This window comes from Athene cunicularia (genome assembly GCF_003259725.1).
Source record: "Athene cunicularia isolate RWA chromosome 5 unlocalized genomic scaffold, athCun1 chr5_part1, whole genome shotgun sequence".
Classification (NCBI taxonomy): Eukaryota; Metazoa; Chordata; class Aves; order Strigiformes; family Strigidae; genus Athene; species Athene cunicularia.
Genome location: NW_020799101.1, coordinates 37,788,943 through 37,806,763, shown reverse-complemented (window position 1 = coordinate 37,806,763; position 17,821 = coordinate 37,788,943). Strand labels below are relative to the sequence as shown.

The following is a 17,821-nucleotide window of genomic DNA, read 5'->3' as shown; positions in this document are numbered from 1 at the left end:
AGCTGTCGCCCTCCGTCCGCCGGGGCCGGCTTGTTTATCCCGGGTGTCAAATATAGCCGCTGCGCCAGGCGCTGCCCTAAATAGGGCACGGGGCCGCCGGCGGGGCCCGGCCGGCGGGGGGAGAGAGGCGATACACGCACGCACGCACGCACACGGGCTGACCTAAATGTTGGGTAATTTCATACTCTTCCTCCCTCCCAGCCTTGCTTCAGGGCTCTATGTTCCGTGTCTAAAGTATCGACCACCCTGCGTGGGAGATGACACCGTTTCAAGTGTTTTGGGGGTTTTTTTCACTGTTATTTTAAAACGTGAGGTTATGGCCGTTATCCCCTCTGCCCCCCCAAGTGGAGCTGTAGTGTAATGGTTGGGTTCCTGGCTCCTTGGTTTGTTCCTGGGCTTGTTCTGGGGATTTCACCCTAAAAATCAGCTTCAGATTTAAGGTGAGATGCGGGAGGAACAGTGGGGGTGAGAAGGGGTGCCTTGTGCATGTCCCCCCTCCTCATGCTTCTATGTATATTCCTTTAATTCCTCCCATCTCTTTATAGAACAAAAGGGTGGGTTGTTTTAGCTGGTTTTTATTTCTGGAGAGGACAAGGCTGGAAGACTTAGGTAACAGCAGCATCTTCCCATTCAAGAGCACTCATCCTGTGCTCTCTGTGAGCCTGGCGGGAGGCCTGGGAGAGCAGAGCTGGCTTGGGAGGGCTCCCGAGACACAGAGGCCTTGAAGGTGCTCGTTAGTTCGGTGCAGCAGCAGGAGGCATTGCTCCCCCACAGCACAAGCATTTCTGGGGAGTCCCTAATCCTGCTCTATCCACAGCTGTTGCAGGCGTTTGTTTATCCTGATCATGGTTTAGCTAAGAAAGTAAGTCATGTTTGGTGCTTACGTTCAGGTTTCTGTGGTCAACTGAAACAAGACTTGCTTCCTGAATAGGAGTAGTGATGTTAGAAAAGAGCACGTCCAGCTGCTGCCGAGGGCTGGCTGGGGAGGAGCAAGAGTAGCCCAGGAGCTCTCGGTTCTGCGGTGAGCATGCAAAGTGATGGCAGTCAATTCAGTTACCCCCTGTTGTAAATAAGGGTTTAATATCAGGGAGAGTGGGGAAGAAGAGGACTGAATGGGGATAGAGAGCCCTAGGTAAAAGGTGCAGTACAGCAGTCTGGGTTTTTTTTTCCCCCAAGCCAAATACGAGTCCTGCTCTAGTAAGTGGGTGGTTCAAGCATTTCTCAAATGCCCAAGGTATGACAGGTTGTGGTAATCCCGCTGCTGAGGTCCTGTGCAAGGGTAGTGGAAAAGCAGGTAGGCGCCTGATCGCTGGCACGCTGCCAGCGTGCTGCTGGGCACATTGTTTCATCTCCCTGGGTCTCATTTGTATCGTTAATGGTATCTTTCTACTCATGTGGGGATTTGGTGAGGACATGGTTGTGATAATTAGCAGGTGACAGGGTGCTGGAGGGAAGGCGGGTGTGTAGCCATCCTAACGCCGCTCTGTGTAGCACTTTTTCCTGGCAGAGAGATTGCCCCCTTCCTCTGCGAAGCTGCCACCTGACAGGATGGCACCTGAGGTGGCAAATGCTGTCTCCAGGTGGGGTGGTCATTTCCATCGCCCTGGGCAGCGCGGGAAGCGTGCTCTGCGCTGTCTTGAACAGCAGCACCCAGAACAGGAGAGCACATGTGGAGCAGGATGCGGAGCCTGGCCTGGGTCACGCACCACTCTGTGCTCCACAGGCCCTCAGCGGGGCAGTGCGCGGGTGGGAGCTGCCCCATCCCACCCGAGCAGACTGCTGGTGGGAGTCACGGGCGGTTGTTCTGCATGGCGGTCTCAGGGCACTGCTCCTCGGCTTGGCTGGCTTGTAGGAAGGAAAGGAATTAATCCAACCTCTCTGCTTCCTCTGCCTTCCTCTGGAGCTGGCGTCAGATGAGGCTGGTCTGAGCGTGGCAGATGCTGTGGTATTGCTGTCTGGACAGGCAGAGGGGTGCTAAGGACCTGGGCTGACCTGCTGCCGTGTTGTCCCTGATCCTACATGTATCCCTCAGTTTCAGAGGGTCCTTCCTGCGATAGGCATCCTCCTTCCCCTAGGCAGGGAAGTGCCATAACGGAGTGTGTCAGCACTTTTTATTAGAAACCGAGTTAAGATGTATTCCCTCCGCCAATATTTTCAAGTGGAGCACTATACAGATAAATGGTCTGTCTGTCAGGTTTTTGTTTGCTTGTTTTAAACAAACAACATCAGTCCCCTCCCCTAAGCTTCCCCAATGACCAAGTGGCGTTGACAAATAGTGCCTTGTTCTTTGTTGCTGTCATGTTTCAGATGCCTTTCATGTGCTTCAACAGTTAAAAAGATGGCTTTGATTGCCAGCCAAATTTCTTCTTTTTTTTTTTTTTTTAATCAGGCAGTAATACCTAATTCTATATTTAAAAAAAAAAAAAGTGAAGGAAATTAAATTACACAGACAAAAACATCTTCTTAATAGGGAAAAAAAAATCTCTGAAGCCAGGAAATTGATAGTTGTGATGCTCCATCTACCATCACCCACTGTGTTTAGGTATCATGGCATAGATTAATACTATTGTTGATTTACTGTTTAGATAACGGTAACTCCTAAAGGCATCAGCCTGGTTGGGGGCCTGTGTTTCAAAGTACCATACCATACAAATGTCTGATAAATTATAGTCTTTGTCCTGAAGAGCTTCATGCATCGAGGAAAACATGAGATCACAAGCTGTTCTTGGGGCACCCTTAAAACACCTTCTGTGCTGCTGAGCTCGTGGTTCTGCATTTGGTGATTTCAGTGACGTGGAGCTATGGGGTTTGGGGCTGAAGATGAGATTTCTGTCCCTGCTCACCTCCAGAATGAAATCCAGGAACCTCCTCCAGTTTCCTGCAGTGTCAGTGGGCTGCTGGGCTGTTTGGGGACTAACATGGTGTAGACAGTAGTTGGCTTCCCTCCTTCTCCTCTTCTCTCTCTGCCTTAATGCTTTAAACTGCAGGCTCTAGTTGAAGGCCATCAAGGATGTGTGTGCACAAAGTTCTGCACGATGGCCTCCCAGTCTCCCCTCTAGGCATTTCTGTCACAGGGTTTTGCAGGAATGGCAAGGTATCAGGTGGCTGGGATGTGTCATGCCATTCTGAAGGTGCCACCACCACCCCATCTTGCCAGTGTTGCAATGAGAAGACCCAGGTGCCGTTGTTCCTGCGGTACAGTGTTGTAAAGTAATTAGTTCACCCCATAAGATGCATTTCTAAACAGGTGATGATCATGCCCCCATGCTCCTTCAACTCTCAGGTTTTTGGTAATTCTGTCTTTAAATCTGCTTGCTGGAGCCTTTTATCACACATCTGAGCTGTCGTTGATGTCTCTGACAGTTGACATCATGGGAGAGAGGGGAGCTTACGCCTCTTAATGTTTCTTTTATGATAGCTTGTTTTCTAACGAAACACTCCAATGAGGATTTTCCATCATAATAAAACAGGGAGCTTTTCCAGAGCACTCAGCTTTAGGGAGAAGCTTCTGTTTCCATTCAGCATTTCCATTCACGAGCAGATTATTTCAAGGCTGCAAAACTGGACTTGCTCTGTTTGCTGCCTTCTCTACTCTGCTGTCTTTTTACCTAAGCCTCCTAACTCAGGACAGCAGCAGAGACAGCCAGGTCAAGAGCAATCAGAAATACTAAATATCCTATGCTGCTGGGCATGTTTTGCAACCGGGGAGGTGTCAAAGAGTTTTAGAAACTATAGACATATGAGACTGCATTGCCATTGCTTTCATCTTCACCCTTTCCTAGGCTGGTACTTGGAGGCTGTCTCAAAGCAAACAGCAGCACTCTCCAGCAGCAGCGCTGAATATGGTTTTAATCTAAAGAAATGTAGCGATGCAGGGATGTACCTGTGAGAGGGCACTTAGAGCTGACTGCTGAGGCTGTGTTGAAGGTGACATGTCCGGGAGTGAATGGGGCCCTCCAGTGCTGACAGCGCAAGGCGCCCTGCCAGCGTGTTCATATGCTGCATGCTGGTGAAAGCTGGTTTTCTTCCCCAGGCCAGAGCGGGGGCAAATCCAGGGAGAGCTAGGGCATGTCTGCACCTCACTCTGCTGTTGGGCTGCAGATCCCCTTGGGTATGTCCTAGCTCCCCTCAGTGCAAGTAGTGGTAGGAGAGAGTCTGTCACCAGGGTCCAGGCAGGCTGTGAAACCCACCGCTGCCCCAGGGCCACAAGTCCCCACACCCGGACGGGAAGGCAGCGCTGCCTCTGCCATGCACTGCTGGCCCACCCTGGCTCGTGATGGATGGGCACTTGGTGTAATGTGCTGTGTGAAGAAGCTGTCCTTTTGCCCTCCATACCGTTTGCTGTCAGGAACATTTGTTTTGGGGCACTAAGGCATGGATCTCTTGGTTTACCACCTTGAGGTGAACTTTTCCTTGGTGGGAAGTAATACCTCGACATTGAGTTTAAAGTTCACTTTAATGAACACCTTTATCCTCTTCCATGGTTTTGGCAGGGATTACTCAGTGACTCTTGAACACGCACATTGGTTGGGAAAAATGCAGGTGGAGATGTATCTCTGCCTTGGCATAGTGGGACGAGGCTGTTAAATGGTCCAGGAGGTGTTGCAGGGTTCCCCGCTGCAAAAGGCAAATCTGCCCCTGCCCATACAGCTAATGCCTCTGCCATGCTTGTCATTTGTACCTTGGTTTCTACAGCCTTCCCACGCGGGCTGCTTGTTCCTGCTCCCATCCCCACCGCTGCAGGGTACTGGCACAGTGGCACGTGGGCCAGGTGGTGGGTTCAGCTTGCTTTTCAGCCAGGTCAGTTCCCAGTCTTACTCATGGCATAGCCATGCAGAGAGTTATGCCAACAAAAGAGGGAGAGCTAGTGCAGCATGGGAACAAATGAGCAGAGGTGGAAACATTCAGGTTGGCTTAAGAAGCCCTGCTTTCACCTGTAAAGATGCTGCCTGAATTGCCTGAAGCAGTTAAGGCTTGGAGTTGGTTCAGCCTTGAAGTCTGCTCTTGATGAGACCGATAGTCCTGAATGCAAATTAGTTGCAAAGAACCTAAGAGTGACAGGGTCTTCAAAGCCCTTCTTACTCTATTAAGAGGCACAAGAATCAGCAGAAAAAAAAAAAAAAAAAAAAAAAAAAAAAGACAAAATAATTTTAAATATAAAATCTTCCCAAGTACATGTACAGGGGTCAATCCTGATTTTTAAGAACAATGGAGCAGAGAGTCTAGGTCAAACTATTTCTCAGACACAACATGCCAAATGGACTCAGGTTTTTAAGGAAGAGAATAAAATGAGAACTTCCTTCTGCTCTTGATTCTTTCAAGTCCCTTCAAAGCTTCACACTAGCACTCAGCACTTCGTCAACAACAATCTCTCCATGTTGAAGCCTCCAGACTGCATTCCCTGGCAGTGCAAGTGGGAGTGGTGCCAACTGTTTTATTAGGTTTGCACCCATGAAACCCACTGGCAGGGAAGGCCCTGACTCCTTGTTCTCAGGAGGCCACAGCAGGCTGTCTGTGCTGCTGCCCTGCGCTTGCTGAGGGTGCTGTGAGTCCTGGGTGAGCTGCCTGCCTTGAGGCTAACTGGAGTCCCGTGTGTGAGGACCTGAGGACCAGAGTGAGGTGGAGGTCTCAGTGGTGTTGTCTTCAAAGTTCAAGGCAAGATGAGTCTCTCTGCATGTGCATTTCCTTTGTGAAGGATCTCGATGAGGGATAATGACATGTTGCTGCTTTTGTTTTGGCAGCCTCCAGGCAAGAGTGAGCCTTTCAAAGCTTGGGTTACAGGAGGCAAGCAGAGGGGATGCAACCAGAGTTAGATGTGATGGGGTATTCTCCCGTGTGAGCATCTTGGAGATGGGTGCACTAGACGTTGCCCTCACATAAATTGCCACTTGCTCTGACTCTTTAAGCATCATTTTTTCCTTCCATTTTAACCTTCTAGAGTAGTTTCAGGTTCACTTCTTCTAGTAAATGTTTCCTTTTCTCTAACTTAAATAATCCATCTCCCCAAAGCTGACCTGACAGATGTTTCCCCTGCAGTGACCCTGCACACACAGTACACTTCATGAAACCCTGGCTTCCATGGGGAAATGCAGCACCAGCAGTGACCCTGCTGGTGTCCCAGCTAAAAATAAAGCCTGTCCCTCCTGGCAGTGTTGGGGTTTGCTTTTAAGTAGGTAGGCAGTTTTACCCATTGGCTGCACTGTGCTTTTATGCCAGGCAGAAGGCACAGCTTAACCTTCAGAGCACAACAGAGCTGCCTCCCCTCTGGGGAATCGCATGACTGAAGGTGAGAAGATGCTCAGCTGCACTTGCTACACCTACACCACGCCCAAAAAACCCATTGGCTTGCCTGTTGCCTGCCTAGATCCATCTCCTTGCTGCTTCATGCATCCCACCAAGTCATGGCCACCACTACTTTTCCCAGCTCTGGCCTTTTCCCTACTCTACTTTTCCCTCTTAAATATATAGATTTCTTCATGATTCTCCAGTAACTGCCCCAACTCCCCACTTCCCTCAACAACTCCATGCCTTCTAGCTTCCCACTCTTGTAACAGCATCCCTCACATGTTCAACCCCCCATTTATCCTCTGTGTGTGGCTTTCTGCCAGTCTCTCGGGCCAATGTGGGCTTGGTTGCTGTGACAAACAAGAGGTTGGCCCAGTCAGGAAGCAGATGCTCAGTTAGGAAGGGCCTTTCCAGCTTTCACTGTACATGCATGTTAGGAACTGACTTCCATGCACATCTATTTTTCCTTCGAGTCTTCCAGTACTTATCTTAATTTGTTTCATATGGCATTGCGTTCCACAGATTGCACAAATGCACAGCACAGAATTTAAAAAGTTTCTAGTGCTCACAAGATAAAATACCCTGGGCCTGGGAGCTTTCTGTCGGTGTTAGCCTCAAGCTTCTCTTGGCCTGGTTGACCAGCTCAGTCGCTCTGACCAAAGCTGATTTCCCAGGGAAGGCTGAGGGAGTGGACGTGGGAGTTGTGCTTGGTTGCTCAGGATTCCAGAAATCTCATCTACTTACCGTTGCAAAAGAGAGCATGAAGAGGTGGCATGGTCATAATTTGCAAGTATCTGTGTGGGAGCCAACAGCACAGCGGACTGGCTGCAATCACCTCGGACAAAAGTATGGTGGTCTCTCAGATGCCACGTTCTTATGCAGTTCATGAAAGGTGCACCAGTGGTGCTGGTGGCTTTCTGACTGCCTGGGCAGCACAGGGGGCTCAGGAGGGGCTGCAGTACCTGCTGCCTCTTGCTTGGTTGGTAGCTGGGAATGGGAAGGACTGTGGGTGCTGTAGGAGGACAGGTCAGGGGAAGGGGCACAGAGGTGTTTGTGTGCGTGTCTGCGGGCAGTTCAGAGGGCAGAGAGAATGGGCAGAAGAAGGATTACTGCAGAGTGGAGGGTTGTTGGGATACAGGCCTCAAATTCATTAAAAAAACATTTTTATTCGTTTGAGCCCCCACAGTGAAATAAATTTATTTCAAAGCTTCGCTTGTCTTTAAAAGTAACCATCCTTTTGCCAAAGACCTTTTGTACTTGTTCTTTTACCCATTTGTGTCACTGACCTGAATGAAATAGTAATGGTGGCTCAGCTCAGGGTAATGCTCTCCCTGTCCCACTGCTTCTCACCCACTGGTGTTTGGGGATTGTTGCTCCTGTTCTGGGCAAAGTGTTTTTCTGTTAGATACTGTCAGGAGTTACTGTCATCAGCGATGGTGGAAGGAGCTAGGTTCAGGGAACCACCACAGAAGTACAGCTGAGCAGGAAAGGCTTTCTGGGCTGAGAGAGCAGGGGACAAGAACCGAGTGTGGAGTAAGGGTGTGAAAACAGGCTCTTCATTCCTGCCTTAGCTGTTGCTCAAGTCAGTCCTCCACTGAAAGGTCCAGCAAGAGAAGGACCCTGCAATTTTCTTGCCTTAGCCTTGTCTTAGGAGCGATTTGGACTTCAAAGCAAGTAAAGCACAACTCAGTTTTAATCTCCTCTTTGCAGAACTGGATGGAAAGATAATTTCTGCAGTGCCCGAAGGGGACTCGAGCTCCTCAGTAAAACTGATGGAGATGTGGTACCGTTAGCATCCATAACAGAGGCTGTGCCTCTCAGTGGCAAGATAGAGGCTGTTATCTATCTTTGCCTTGGTGGCTTAAATAGACTTTACAGTGGGTGGCTGCATGGGATGAGCGTGTTATCCAAGCACCTACATAAAGCCATTGACTCCTGTCATTATACCTCCAGGATGAGGCACTTCAGGATGCTGGTCCAAAGTGGCACAGGGCACATGGTGGAGAAGAGAGGCTCCAGGCCTTGTTTGGTGGGGTCTCAGGTTGTGGGGGGAGGGAGGATTTTCTCCTTCCCTTGTCTCATTTCAGTGCATTTGGCTGATGTGGTCATCTCCCATGACTCAGCTGCTCCTGTTGGCAGGACTAGTTGTAGCAAATCCAGGGCCAGCATGGAGTGCTGGGAGGAGGGAGGAATCAGTGCAGGATGGAGAGGAATATAGTTGGTATGGAAGAAGCAGGAAGATGCCCCCCAGCTGATGTGTGTGACATGAGCTGCAAAGAGGAAATAGATTAAGCTTTCCTTTTGGAGGTTTATGTTGTATGAAATGTTGCCAGAGCTCCTCAGGCAGGTCTTCCAATAGAATAAGCTGGCATTGCTGATTTGGGCTCATTGGACCTATGCTGATTTACACTAGAGAAAATATGGTCCTAAGGACCCTCTCTCTTTTCCCAGCCTCCAGCTGACCGTATGCAGGTTGACTGCACTGAAAAGACAGTCCTCATTTTTCAGGTGACTGTGTAAAAGGAGGCTTTTGGAGGGAAGGGTCAAGTGAGTGAAGCGGGTGTAAGTAGTGTTCTGAATACAGTGAAGATGATATTTCTTCCACTTTGGAGATAAACAACAACATGATTATTATGTACTTTGCTAGGAAATTTTTCTGATACATGATGCCTTGCATTCAGTTTTCAAATGTCTCTCACTAGTGTCTAAGGTAAGACTTGCTGACTGTTGGGAATTAGGAGAGTATCATTGCAGGTGTGTTAGAAATGGCATGGGAGGAGCCTCATCCTTTTTGGACAAGGTGCTTTGTTGTATGCACCACCCCCAAGTTGACATACACATACAGGTAATCTTGATTTTTTTTTAAATCTCCTTGAAGGTTCAAGTCACATATTTACCTAGTTTAGCCTTTTGGGTGTGGGACCTGCCCAGTACTCTAGGCAGGAATCAAGAAATAAACCTCATGTCTTTGGAGAAGAAAGCAGTGTCCTCTTGTAGTCATCTGTTTATTTTTCTGCTGGAATTTTAAATTATGTTTAGATGTCCAGTGGAAAATCTTGATTTCCATGAGGTCAAGGTGTCCACATGGGTTAAAGAGCTGCTTCACTGAGCTTCTAACTACCCTGTGAAGTCTGGTCTTTTGTGACTTTGGTGAAATATCTGAGACACATTGAGACCATGGATGGGTCAGAGGAGGAAGTTAGCGCTGTTGTGACAGTGAGAAAGAAAATGTGGTATTGAGGATGACTAGCTCTAGACGATATTTCAGACTGCCTACCCTTGACAGGACAGAGTGGGACAGGGAGCCAGGGAGGGCAGACCTGCAGCTGAAACACAGACTGAAAGGAAAAAGGCAAATAATCCTGCCTGGTAATGCCGTAGTGAAGAACAAACCTCTGCCTGTCTTTGCTATAGAGATCAGAGTGTCATATGGCATTATACAGCCCACAAGGAAAGCCACTGAGGGTGGGGGAAATGAAGGTGGGGCAGCGGATAGCCTGGAGACTGCTGCCACTTACTGTAATTGCTTTAGTATCTCAGCTTCAACTGTTTGTTGTCCATGTCATCTCTGCAATTATCATATGGTAAATATGACTTGTGTTTCTAACAAATAACAGAGCTAATATTAAGAAAGAATCTGTAAACAGCTAGTGCATAAATGAACAAAGAGCAATAAACAGCCTGGACTTACAAAGAATGAATTAATCATGGTAGATGTGAGGGTTTATTTTTTTAAAGCAGTTGCAGAATTAGCAGCTTTCACTGAAGGATTAAGATATCTAAATTGTCAATAAGAGGTATGTGTCAATAAGAGATACGTCAGTAAAGGATGAGGTTGCTGTGTGAAATCCTATTTGATAACTGTATTCAAATGGATAAATTTACAGGTTTTGGCACCTTCCAAGTGAAGTGGGAGGTATTTTGAGGATAACCCGTAGCTCAGTGCATTTTTCATGCCTCCTGCTGTGCTCAGATCTGCAGAAGCAGTGAGCGCGTTACAGTGTATTTCCCTCCTCTCAGCTGGAGACCCTGACTTTTTGGTTGAAACTCTGGAAATATCTGCTTTCGTTCCACACATGCCAGTCAGCACAGTGCTCATCTTGCAAGCCCCATCACGCTGGGGACATAGCAAACAGGCGGAGAAACCTTTGAAAGGGAGCAACACAGTGAGTTCCTGTATATCAATCTCGATTTGATCTTTGTAACAGTCCAGTACCTCATGAAAACCTGCCGTACGGCAGAGCTGAGGGGCGAGAATTCACTGCCCAGGCTTGGCTTTCCTGCTCCAACAAGAGTAGATCTGCTGCTAGTTTCAGTGGGAGCAGGCACTGAGGTATGGCTCTCCCGGATACCCGGCTGCTTCTGAGCGCCTTGAAGATGGAGAACCAAGAGGAGATGAAGATAAATGATTAAAGGGCAGCTTGGGCTAATTTATAAAGATTAAAATAAATTTGTGTGCTTTGGCCAAAGAATAACTGTGGAGGAGAGCAGCTATTTACAAGTATCTGAAGCATGTAAATCTCAGGCAGGGAGGAGAATGGTTGAGAGTGCTCCAAGGACAGGATAATGAGAACTAGCAGCATAAATTTTCTTAATTTCATCCTAAATATAAGGAAGACGGCTAAAACCTCTGAGATAAATTACATCATGGCAGAGTCTCTATGGGAAGTGGTGGAAATGCCATCACTTGGGTAATTTAAAACTGGGCTGGACAAAGTACTAGGAAATAATTTTCACAAGGGGAACGATGCAGTGGCGGCCCCTGAGGCATGGGCCAGACAACTCTTCTGGCTCTGGTCTAAGTAATTCTGAAATTAGTGAAACCTGTGCTAATTGAGCTAAGCAAGAGTCTTTCCTATCTACCCCATTTCTGTGCCTGTCACACAGAGGAGTGTAGAATTCTTCAGTCTAACATGACAAATGACAATTGCTTGTTCTTTGCTGCAGTGGTAAAGATGATTTCTGAAGTGTGGCCTTTTCCTCTTCCTCTCCTCTCCCTGTTTTATGCCCAGTCTCCCACAGCCCTGTTTGTGCTGCTTCTGCCTCCATTCACTTTTAAAATATTTTCTTTCTCACTGAGCCAGGAATGAACCCTTCTGAATAGACTTGTGGAGGGCAAACAATTCTGTTGTGTGTGTTGTGGCTTTCTTGGTAAAAACATATATTTTTTTCTGTATTTGGACAAAAGAAAAAAAATCAGAATTTTTATTTTTATTTTTTTCTTGGAGAAGTTAAGAAATAAACAGGCCTGTTCTGGAGGATTGGGGCAGTGTGTGCCCCAGCCGCCAGGGTTAGCACCCAGAGTGACCGTCTGGTGGCTGGCCCGGGAGCCAGCCAGGGGAGGGCTCCCTGCCTGGCTACTTATTGCATCAAATCCAGCACATCACATGATTTGTTTGGTTTGCCTCGAATGAGTGTTTGCTGTCACAAAACTTGTATTCTTCTTAACTAGTTCTGGATCTGAAGAGGGTGAGGTATGACTACACCACCTTCTCCCCTCTTATTTACCACTTAGCCCACCCCTGTGTACAGATAACTACTGGCTCTGCAGCACAAATGCACTGTTGACAACAAATCCTAGGGTCTTTAATTGTAGCTGTTGCAGATCTGTCACTGGAGTGTTAAAGAAACGTCACGAGTTGCTGCTGTCATCTTTCCTCTAGGATGCTGTGAGTCACTAGGTGATAAGTTGCGCTCTGATGGTGGCACCTGAACCAGCAGTATAATATGTCCGAGAAGCGGGAGCAGTAAATAACACACCCTGTGTGCTGCCACAGGCAGTACATAAAATGTCTTTTACTGACAAGTTTTCCTCACGCTGCTGGAATAATTTTTTTCCCCTTCACCCCCACTCCCCAAATGGTCTTTGCTGCTCTTTATAAACAAGCAAGACAGAGAGAGATGAAAACCAGCGCCTTGAAGGCTGCAGCAGAGGAGTCAGTGCCTCTTGCAACCCCATGTGGTGTTGGCTCCAGGTTTTCTCCATCAGCTGCAGTCCATGGAAAAGGCAGAGAGGCCACCGCGTGGGTGACCCAGTAACTTCACTTCTTTATTTCCCTCAGCCTTCTAAAACTCAAAGGAAAGACTTTCAGCCTCTTCATTGGGCCTTTCACATCACAGGCATTAAATCAAGGGCCCGAAGGATGTACTTGAAAGTACCTGCCCTCTCAATCTGGGGCTGTTCAGGCTGTTCAGAATGATGTGTTCAGATGTGCACTGGTATCAAGCACCAAAAGGCTTTAACTGTGTTTAGAAATAACTCTAAATGCAACAAAAAGGCTGATGTTTGAAGACCTGTCTCTAAATGTGCAATGGGAGCTTCCCAGCAACTTGCAGAAGGTCACAACAGTGACTTCTTGCCAGATATATACGTGTGGTTACCACCAAAGCACTACAGCGAGCTCCTCGTGCAGTTTGTGTGCAGCGTGAGCTTCTTCTGGCTTCCCATGCACTAACACTGGATGTGGTTGTCACAAGCAGGCCTGGACTCCATACCTGCCCTTTGTTTACTGTGTGACTGAACACTGGCACAGGTTGCCCAGAGAGGTTGTAGAGGCTCCATCCTTCATGCTTGAATATCTTCCAGATACTCAAAAGCCAACTGGATGTGGTCCTGGGCAACTGGCTAGCTGGTCCTGCTTGATCAGGGGGTTGGGCTAGATGGCCTCCAGAGGTCCCTGCTATCTCCTGTGTGAGCTGGCCACTTGAAAGTCCCGGAAAAAACAACAGTGAGATCATGTAATATTCATGAAAAAAAGAAACCTCATCTGTATCAGAGCATATAATACTGCTTTTTAAGCAGGAGGATGGCCTCTACTAATCTGTATGTCAGCCTAAATACCAGATTTTGTTTTCTGAATGTAAGAAAGGCTACAGTTCTGGGGGAAAAAAAAGGAAGAGGGTAATGCTTTCTGTCCCTTAGCCTGAGGAATATCAAACATACCGATGTGCATGGGGAATGGAAGAGCAGGCTCACCACAGCTCCCAAGGAGGCTGCACTAGCCTGCACCAGGGGCTCTCAGAGCCCCACGTTGGGCACCAGAAAGGACTGTTGTGGTTTAACCAGGCAGGTGGCCAAACACCACACAGCTGCTCGCTCTCTCCTCTCTGCCCCGGTGGGATGGGAGAGACAATTGGGAAAAAAAGTAAAATTCATAGGTTGAGATAAAGGCATTTGAATAGGACAGAAAAGGAAGGCATAATAATAATAATAATGATAAAAGGCTCTCAGATGGCACTCAGAGCTTTGCTGTGGCTATCCAACAGGTTTCCTTCTGTGTCTGCCACCTCCTCCTTTACATGTCTGTGCATACAGCATAAACCACAGCTCCTACATCCATATGTATTTGTCTATACTGTACAGTTATTTTTCATTTGGGGTGAAAGTAGGAATTAAAATGCCCAGCCAGTCAAGTGCAGCCAGTCTGGTATTGGAAGGGGACAATTAGATACAAGGCATCTTTATGGGTTAGGTATTTATGGCACTGCTTCTCCAGGAGCATCATAGATACTAAAATACAGAAAAACCATCATGGACCAGTTCCATGGGGCGAGTTGAGTGTTTGGAGGTTGCTCCAAGCCATACACAGACTTGTGCTCCATTTGGGTCAGCCCTGGGATAACCAGATGTAACTGGATCCCATCACTGCATCATTTCTATGAGGAATGAATAGACTTTAGTCGTTATGTCAATTAATACCCATTTGCTATGCTAAAATGGTAGGAATTGCTCAAATTAGTAGAGACACCAGCTTGTAAATATTAAAAGACTTGCTACCAGAGCTCAGGTTTTTTATGGTAGCTTTTTGCATGATCTTGAGAGAAAAAAAAAGGCTGCTTTTAACACATACCAAGGGGGTTATTCTGTAGGCAGCTAATTCTGGGTTTTGGCATGTTTACTGTGAAGTGCAAAGCAACAAACATCTCTAGCTTCCTGCCATAACTTTTCCATAGAGCCAAGCTGTGAAGATCTGTCACGGCCTAAGCATGAGTTATGGTGCTTTTTTCCTCATAAAACCCAACTGGTGTGGTAGTAGGGAGTTAAATTACCTATTGCTGTGCAATAACCCATGTAAAATCAGCTTGGGGTCCGTGGTTGTGCTCATATCAGATAGGCATGTGCCATCAGAGTGTAAGGTCTGGTCTGTGTTTGGAAATTTGCATTTATCTGGCAAAACGATTCTAATAACACTGCTCTGGCCTTTGGCTTGCAGATAAATCTTACCTTACACTCTGGGTACTACTTTTGCAGTGGTGAGCAAAGGGGTCAATAGTGTTTGGATGGAGACAGTTGAAAAATACGCTTTGTATTAAATATTTTGTTATGCTTTTATTTTGGGGGAGGGAAGAGTGTGAATTAGGTATAATACCTCTTCTGTTAAAACTCAGTTATTTGTGTTCTTTGGCAGAAAGACTATAATTTCAATTTTTGCTGATGGTTATAAAAAAAATGTGTGCTCAATCAAAAAGCTTTTTTACGTGCTTTGAGCTGAGGAATGTGAGGCCCTGTTTTTAAGCTGAACCTTATTTCTGTCTCCTCCAGCTTCGAAGTGGGGCTATAGGATGACACTAATAGCAGTGCTGTATCTGCTCTGTTCTGGGACAGATGCTTGTCAAGGAGACAAAACCCTTGATCTTGAGATGTCTCTGTCTGGCCCTCATGCAGTGCCCATGCCTGAATGCGGCTCACCCCACACTCAGATCTAATCAGCAGCCTTTCCTGGCTAGTGTAGGGTCAGGGGAGGGAGGATATATGGCCACAGATGTACTAGTGTGTCAGATTTATTTGACGTCTGGGAGGGAGAGGGGAAGGAGAGGGAGTTGCCAGACAACCTAATGTTATTTGCAGGTCAAATCCAAAGTTTTTTATGATGATTTAAGGGGAGTTTTGCCTAAATAACAAATTAGTAGGGACTTAGAGGTTTGCCTTTGGTTTTGTATTTACTGAGCAGTGATCTTGGGCACTGGAGGTTATGTGTTAGCAGCCATCACTGTGTTATGTTGCCTCTTGATTTGATTTCTTGTTGTGAATGCTTCCTTGTGAAAATATCCTTGCCTTTAGAGTCATGTGAGCAGCTGTATACAAAAAGCTAAACTCTAAGGGATCAATGTATCCTTCAGAGCTTTCTATCTTACTATAGGTCCACAGCAGACAAACCATCAGTCTTCCGAAACTCAGCTATTATAAAAGATGTAAGGAGCTGGATAGTTGTCTGAAAGTAATTTTCTGTTGCAGGCTTAATTGTGACAAGTGTGGCCCATGCTACCTTCTGGACTGTCTCCAGAAGCATTTTAAGAACCAATATTTTTATTTATGGGTTCTGTTTATGGATTTATGGATCACATGGCCATTGTCAACTCTTGCGGAAGGAGTTCCCCCTGCTAAAATAAATATTATGCATCTTCCCAGATCCTTGATATTGAATGCTAGCTCATTCTGGCGCAGTGATGCTTACAGCATTTTGTCTCTCTTTTCCACTGATTGAATGCTTTGAACTTATCCTAACAGATACCTGGTCCCCCCACTACCAGTGCCCTTATGTACATGTATTCAGTGTGATAGCAATAGCAGGGCAGAGACCTGTGGGAGAAAATGATGTCTGATAGCAAAGAGGTAGCGGAAATTGTGATCCGCATGATATGAAGCTGACGATCACCCAATGCTAACTGACTTTCCACTGTTGCTGCAGCCTCCTGTTGCATCCTGCAGGGCCAGGGCAGTGATGCTGCTGGAATGACACCTGTCTGCATCAGATGGGGATGTGTTTTGTTGCACTGGCGTTGGAGGAGTGACGCCATGGTGCCTCCTGGGTGACTAGCAGTGACTTAGGGCTGTGCTGCAAGCCCACCTGGAGGCTTGGTCCTCAGAGCAGGACTTGCACTGAAGGGTGGCTCTTGCCACACTTACCCCTGCTGAGATCAATGCTGCTGCTTAGAGGAGAGGTAGGGGAATGTGTCTACTTCACTCTGGGCAGGCCAGAGCTATGTAGATCCCCTCCAGTGATTTCTGGACTGAGTTTAGTAGATATATCTTAGGGAAAACTTATGCCTTATATAAGCAACCTTGCTGATCTAGAGCTACAGAGTCAGTTTTAACTCTTCTGTCCTCTGTCACCTGAATGTTAAAACTGGTACCCCAATGTTTTATTAGGAGCAGTTTTAAAATTTAGTAGTTTTATTCTATGTTGTTTTTTGCAGTAGTTCCCAAGGAGGGGAATGACAGTAAGAATGCTTCACTGTGTTTTTCAGATTGGTTAGGTTAATGCTTTTCATGTTAATGAACACATATTAAGATCTTATTAGACAGTGTGTCTATGGGCAAAGTTCCTGTTGATCCCACTGGGGCGCTTTATCTGTGTCAAAGAATTACAGGATTAGGTCATTATTGTATCATGTTAGAAAATGACTGTGACCTCCACTTAACATTAAAACGTTTTGTCAAAGCAAGTGAAAGCTAGTGAAGAAAAGTATTCATGAATTCTGGGATTTTAGTCTACAACCCATAGCCTGACTTCGGAGGTCCTAACACCTAAACAGAGGCTACCCTGGTAGAGGTTGTTTTTGAAATAATATATGATTAGTTTGAGGACTAATAGTAAAATTACCCTCTGCTTAAAATCAAATTAAAAATTTGAGAAGGACTGGCAAGGTCCTGGAGTGTATTGAGGAATGGCTAGCGATAGAAACCATCACGGCATTAGAGAAGGTAGACAGATAATTACAGAAGGTGGTTGTCCCACGGAGAGGGAGGTTGGTGGTAGCAGTGATTTATTTCAGAGGGCAGTTTAGTCATTGTACTATTCCTAGACAAGGCTCTGAATTTAAGTGATACTTAGACTCTTAAGTAATTTTTGAAACCAAATTTAGGTTCTTGAGTCATATAGATGTTTTTGAAATTACTCCTGTCTTTCTGTCAGCCATTTCTACATGGCTGATCTTGGAAGACAGAGCACGTCCTGGCTGCTGTACAGTTAAGTAGGAGGTGAGAGCTGGAAGTGTCAAGAGGTTGGTGAATACCTGCCAGCAAGTGCAGTATGACAAAGGATAATCTGATGTGCCTGGGGTGTCTTTGGAGCTGCTGTGCTTGTGCAGTTGGTCCCTGTGTGCACCTTGAGTCAGAGGCACCTGGAGTGTGTCATCTTTATTCCACCTTGCAGCCCAGAGATGTTGGGCTTGCTGCTCAGTCACTCTGCACATGTTCACTGGCCCTTTCTCAGGGATTTCCCAACATCCTGCAGAAATCTGGTAAAATACCATGCAGAGCGGGAGGGAAGGTGAAACGGGAGTGTCAAACTGAACCCAAGTTATGTGTGCTGCTGGGTAGCTCAGTCCTCCCTGTTGCCCTGAACTATGAGGGAAAGACTTCAAGGCTGGGGCTAGGGCTGGGCTGGCTAACAGCCCTCACTGGGGCTGAGGTGCCTCTGATCCCCAGAGACTCAGTCAGACACCAGGACTAGGGTAGGCAGGCAGAGAAGTAGGCATTGGAGAGAGAAGGTAAGTAGGCTAATGTGGCAGGATCTTGATCTTCTGAATTAGT

At 46.8% G+C, this 17,821-nt stretch overlaps 1 protein-coding gene across 5 annotated transcripts in view; it reads left to right on the top strand.

The window, feature by feature from the left end:
* The window catches only part of SLC8A3 (solute carrier family 8 member A3), a 113,811-nt gene that overhangs the window by 946 nt on the left and 95,044 nt on the right, over positions 1 to 17,821 (top strand). The window contains exon 2 of one of the 5 annotated variants that reach the window (XM_026849576.1): positions 891 to 1,021. The exons of the other annotated variants lie outside the window; for them this stretch is intronic. The gene's annotated coding sequence lies outside the window, so the exon portion shown is untranslated. The remainder of the gene's footprint in view (positions 1 to 890; positions 1,022 to 17,821) is intronic. 5 annotated transcript variants of the gene reach the window in all.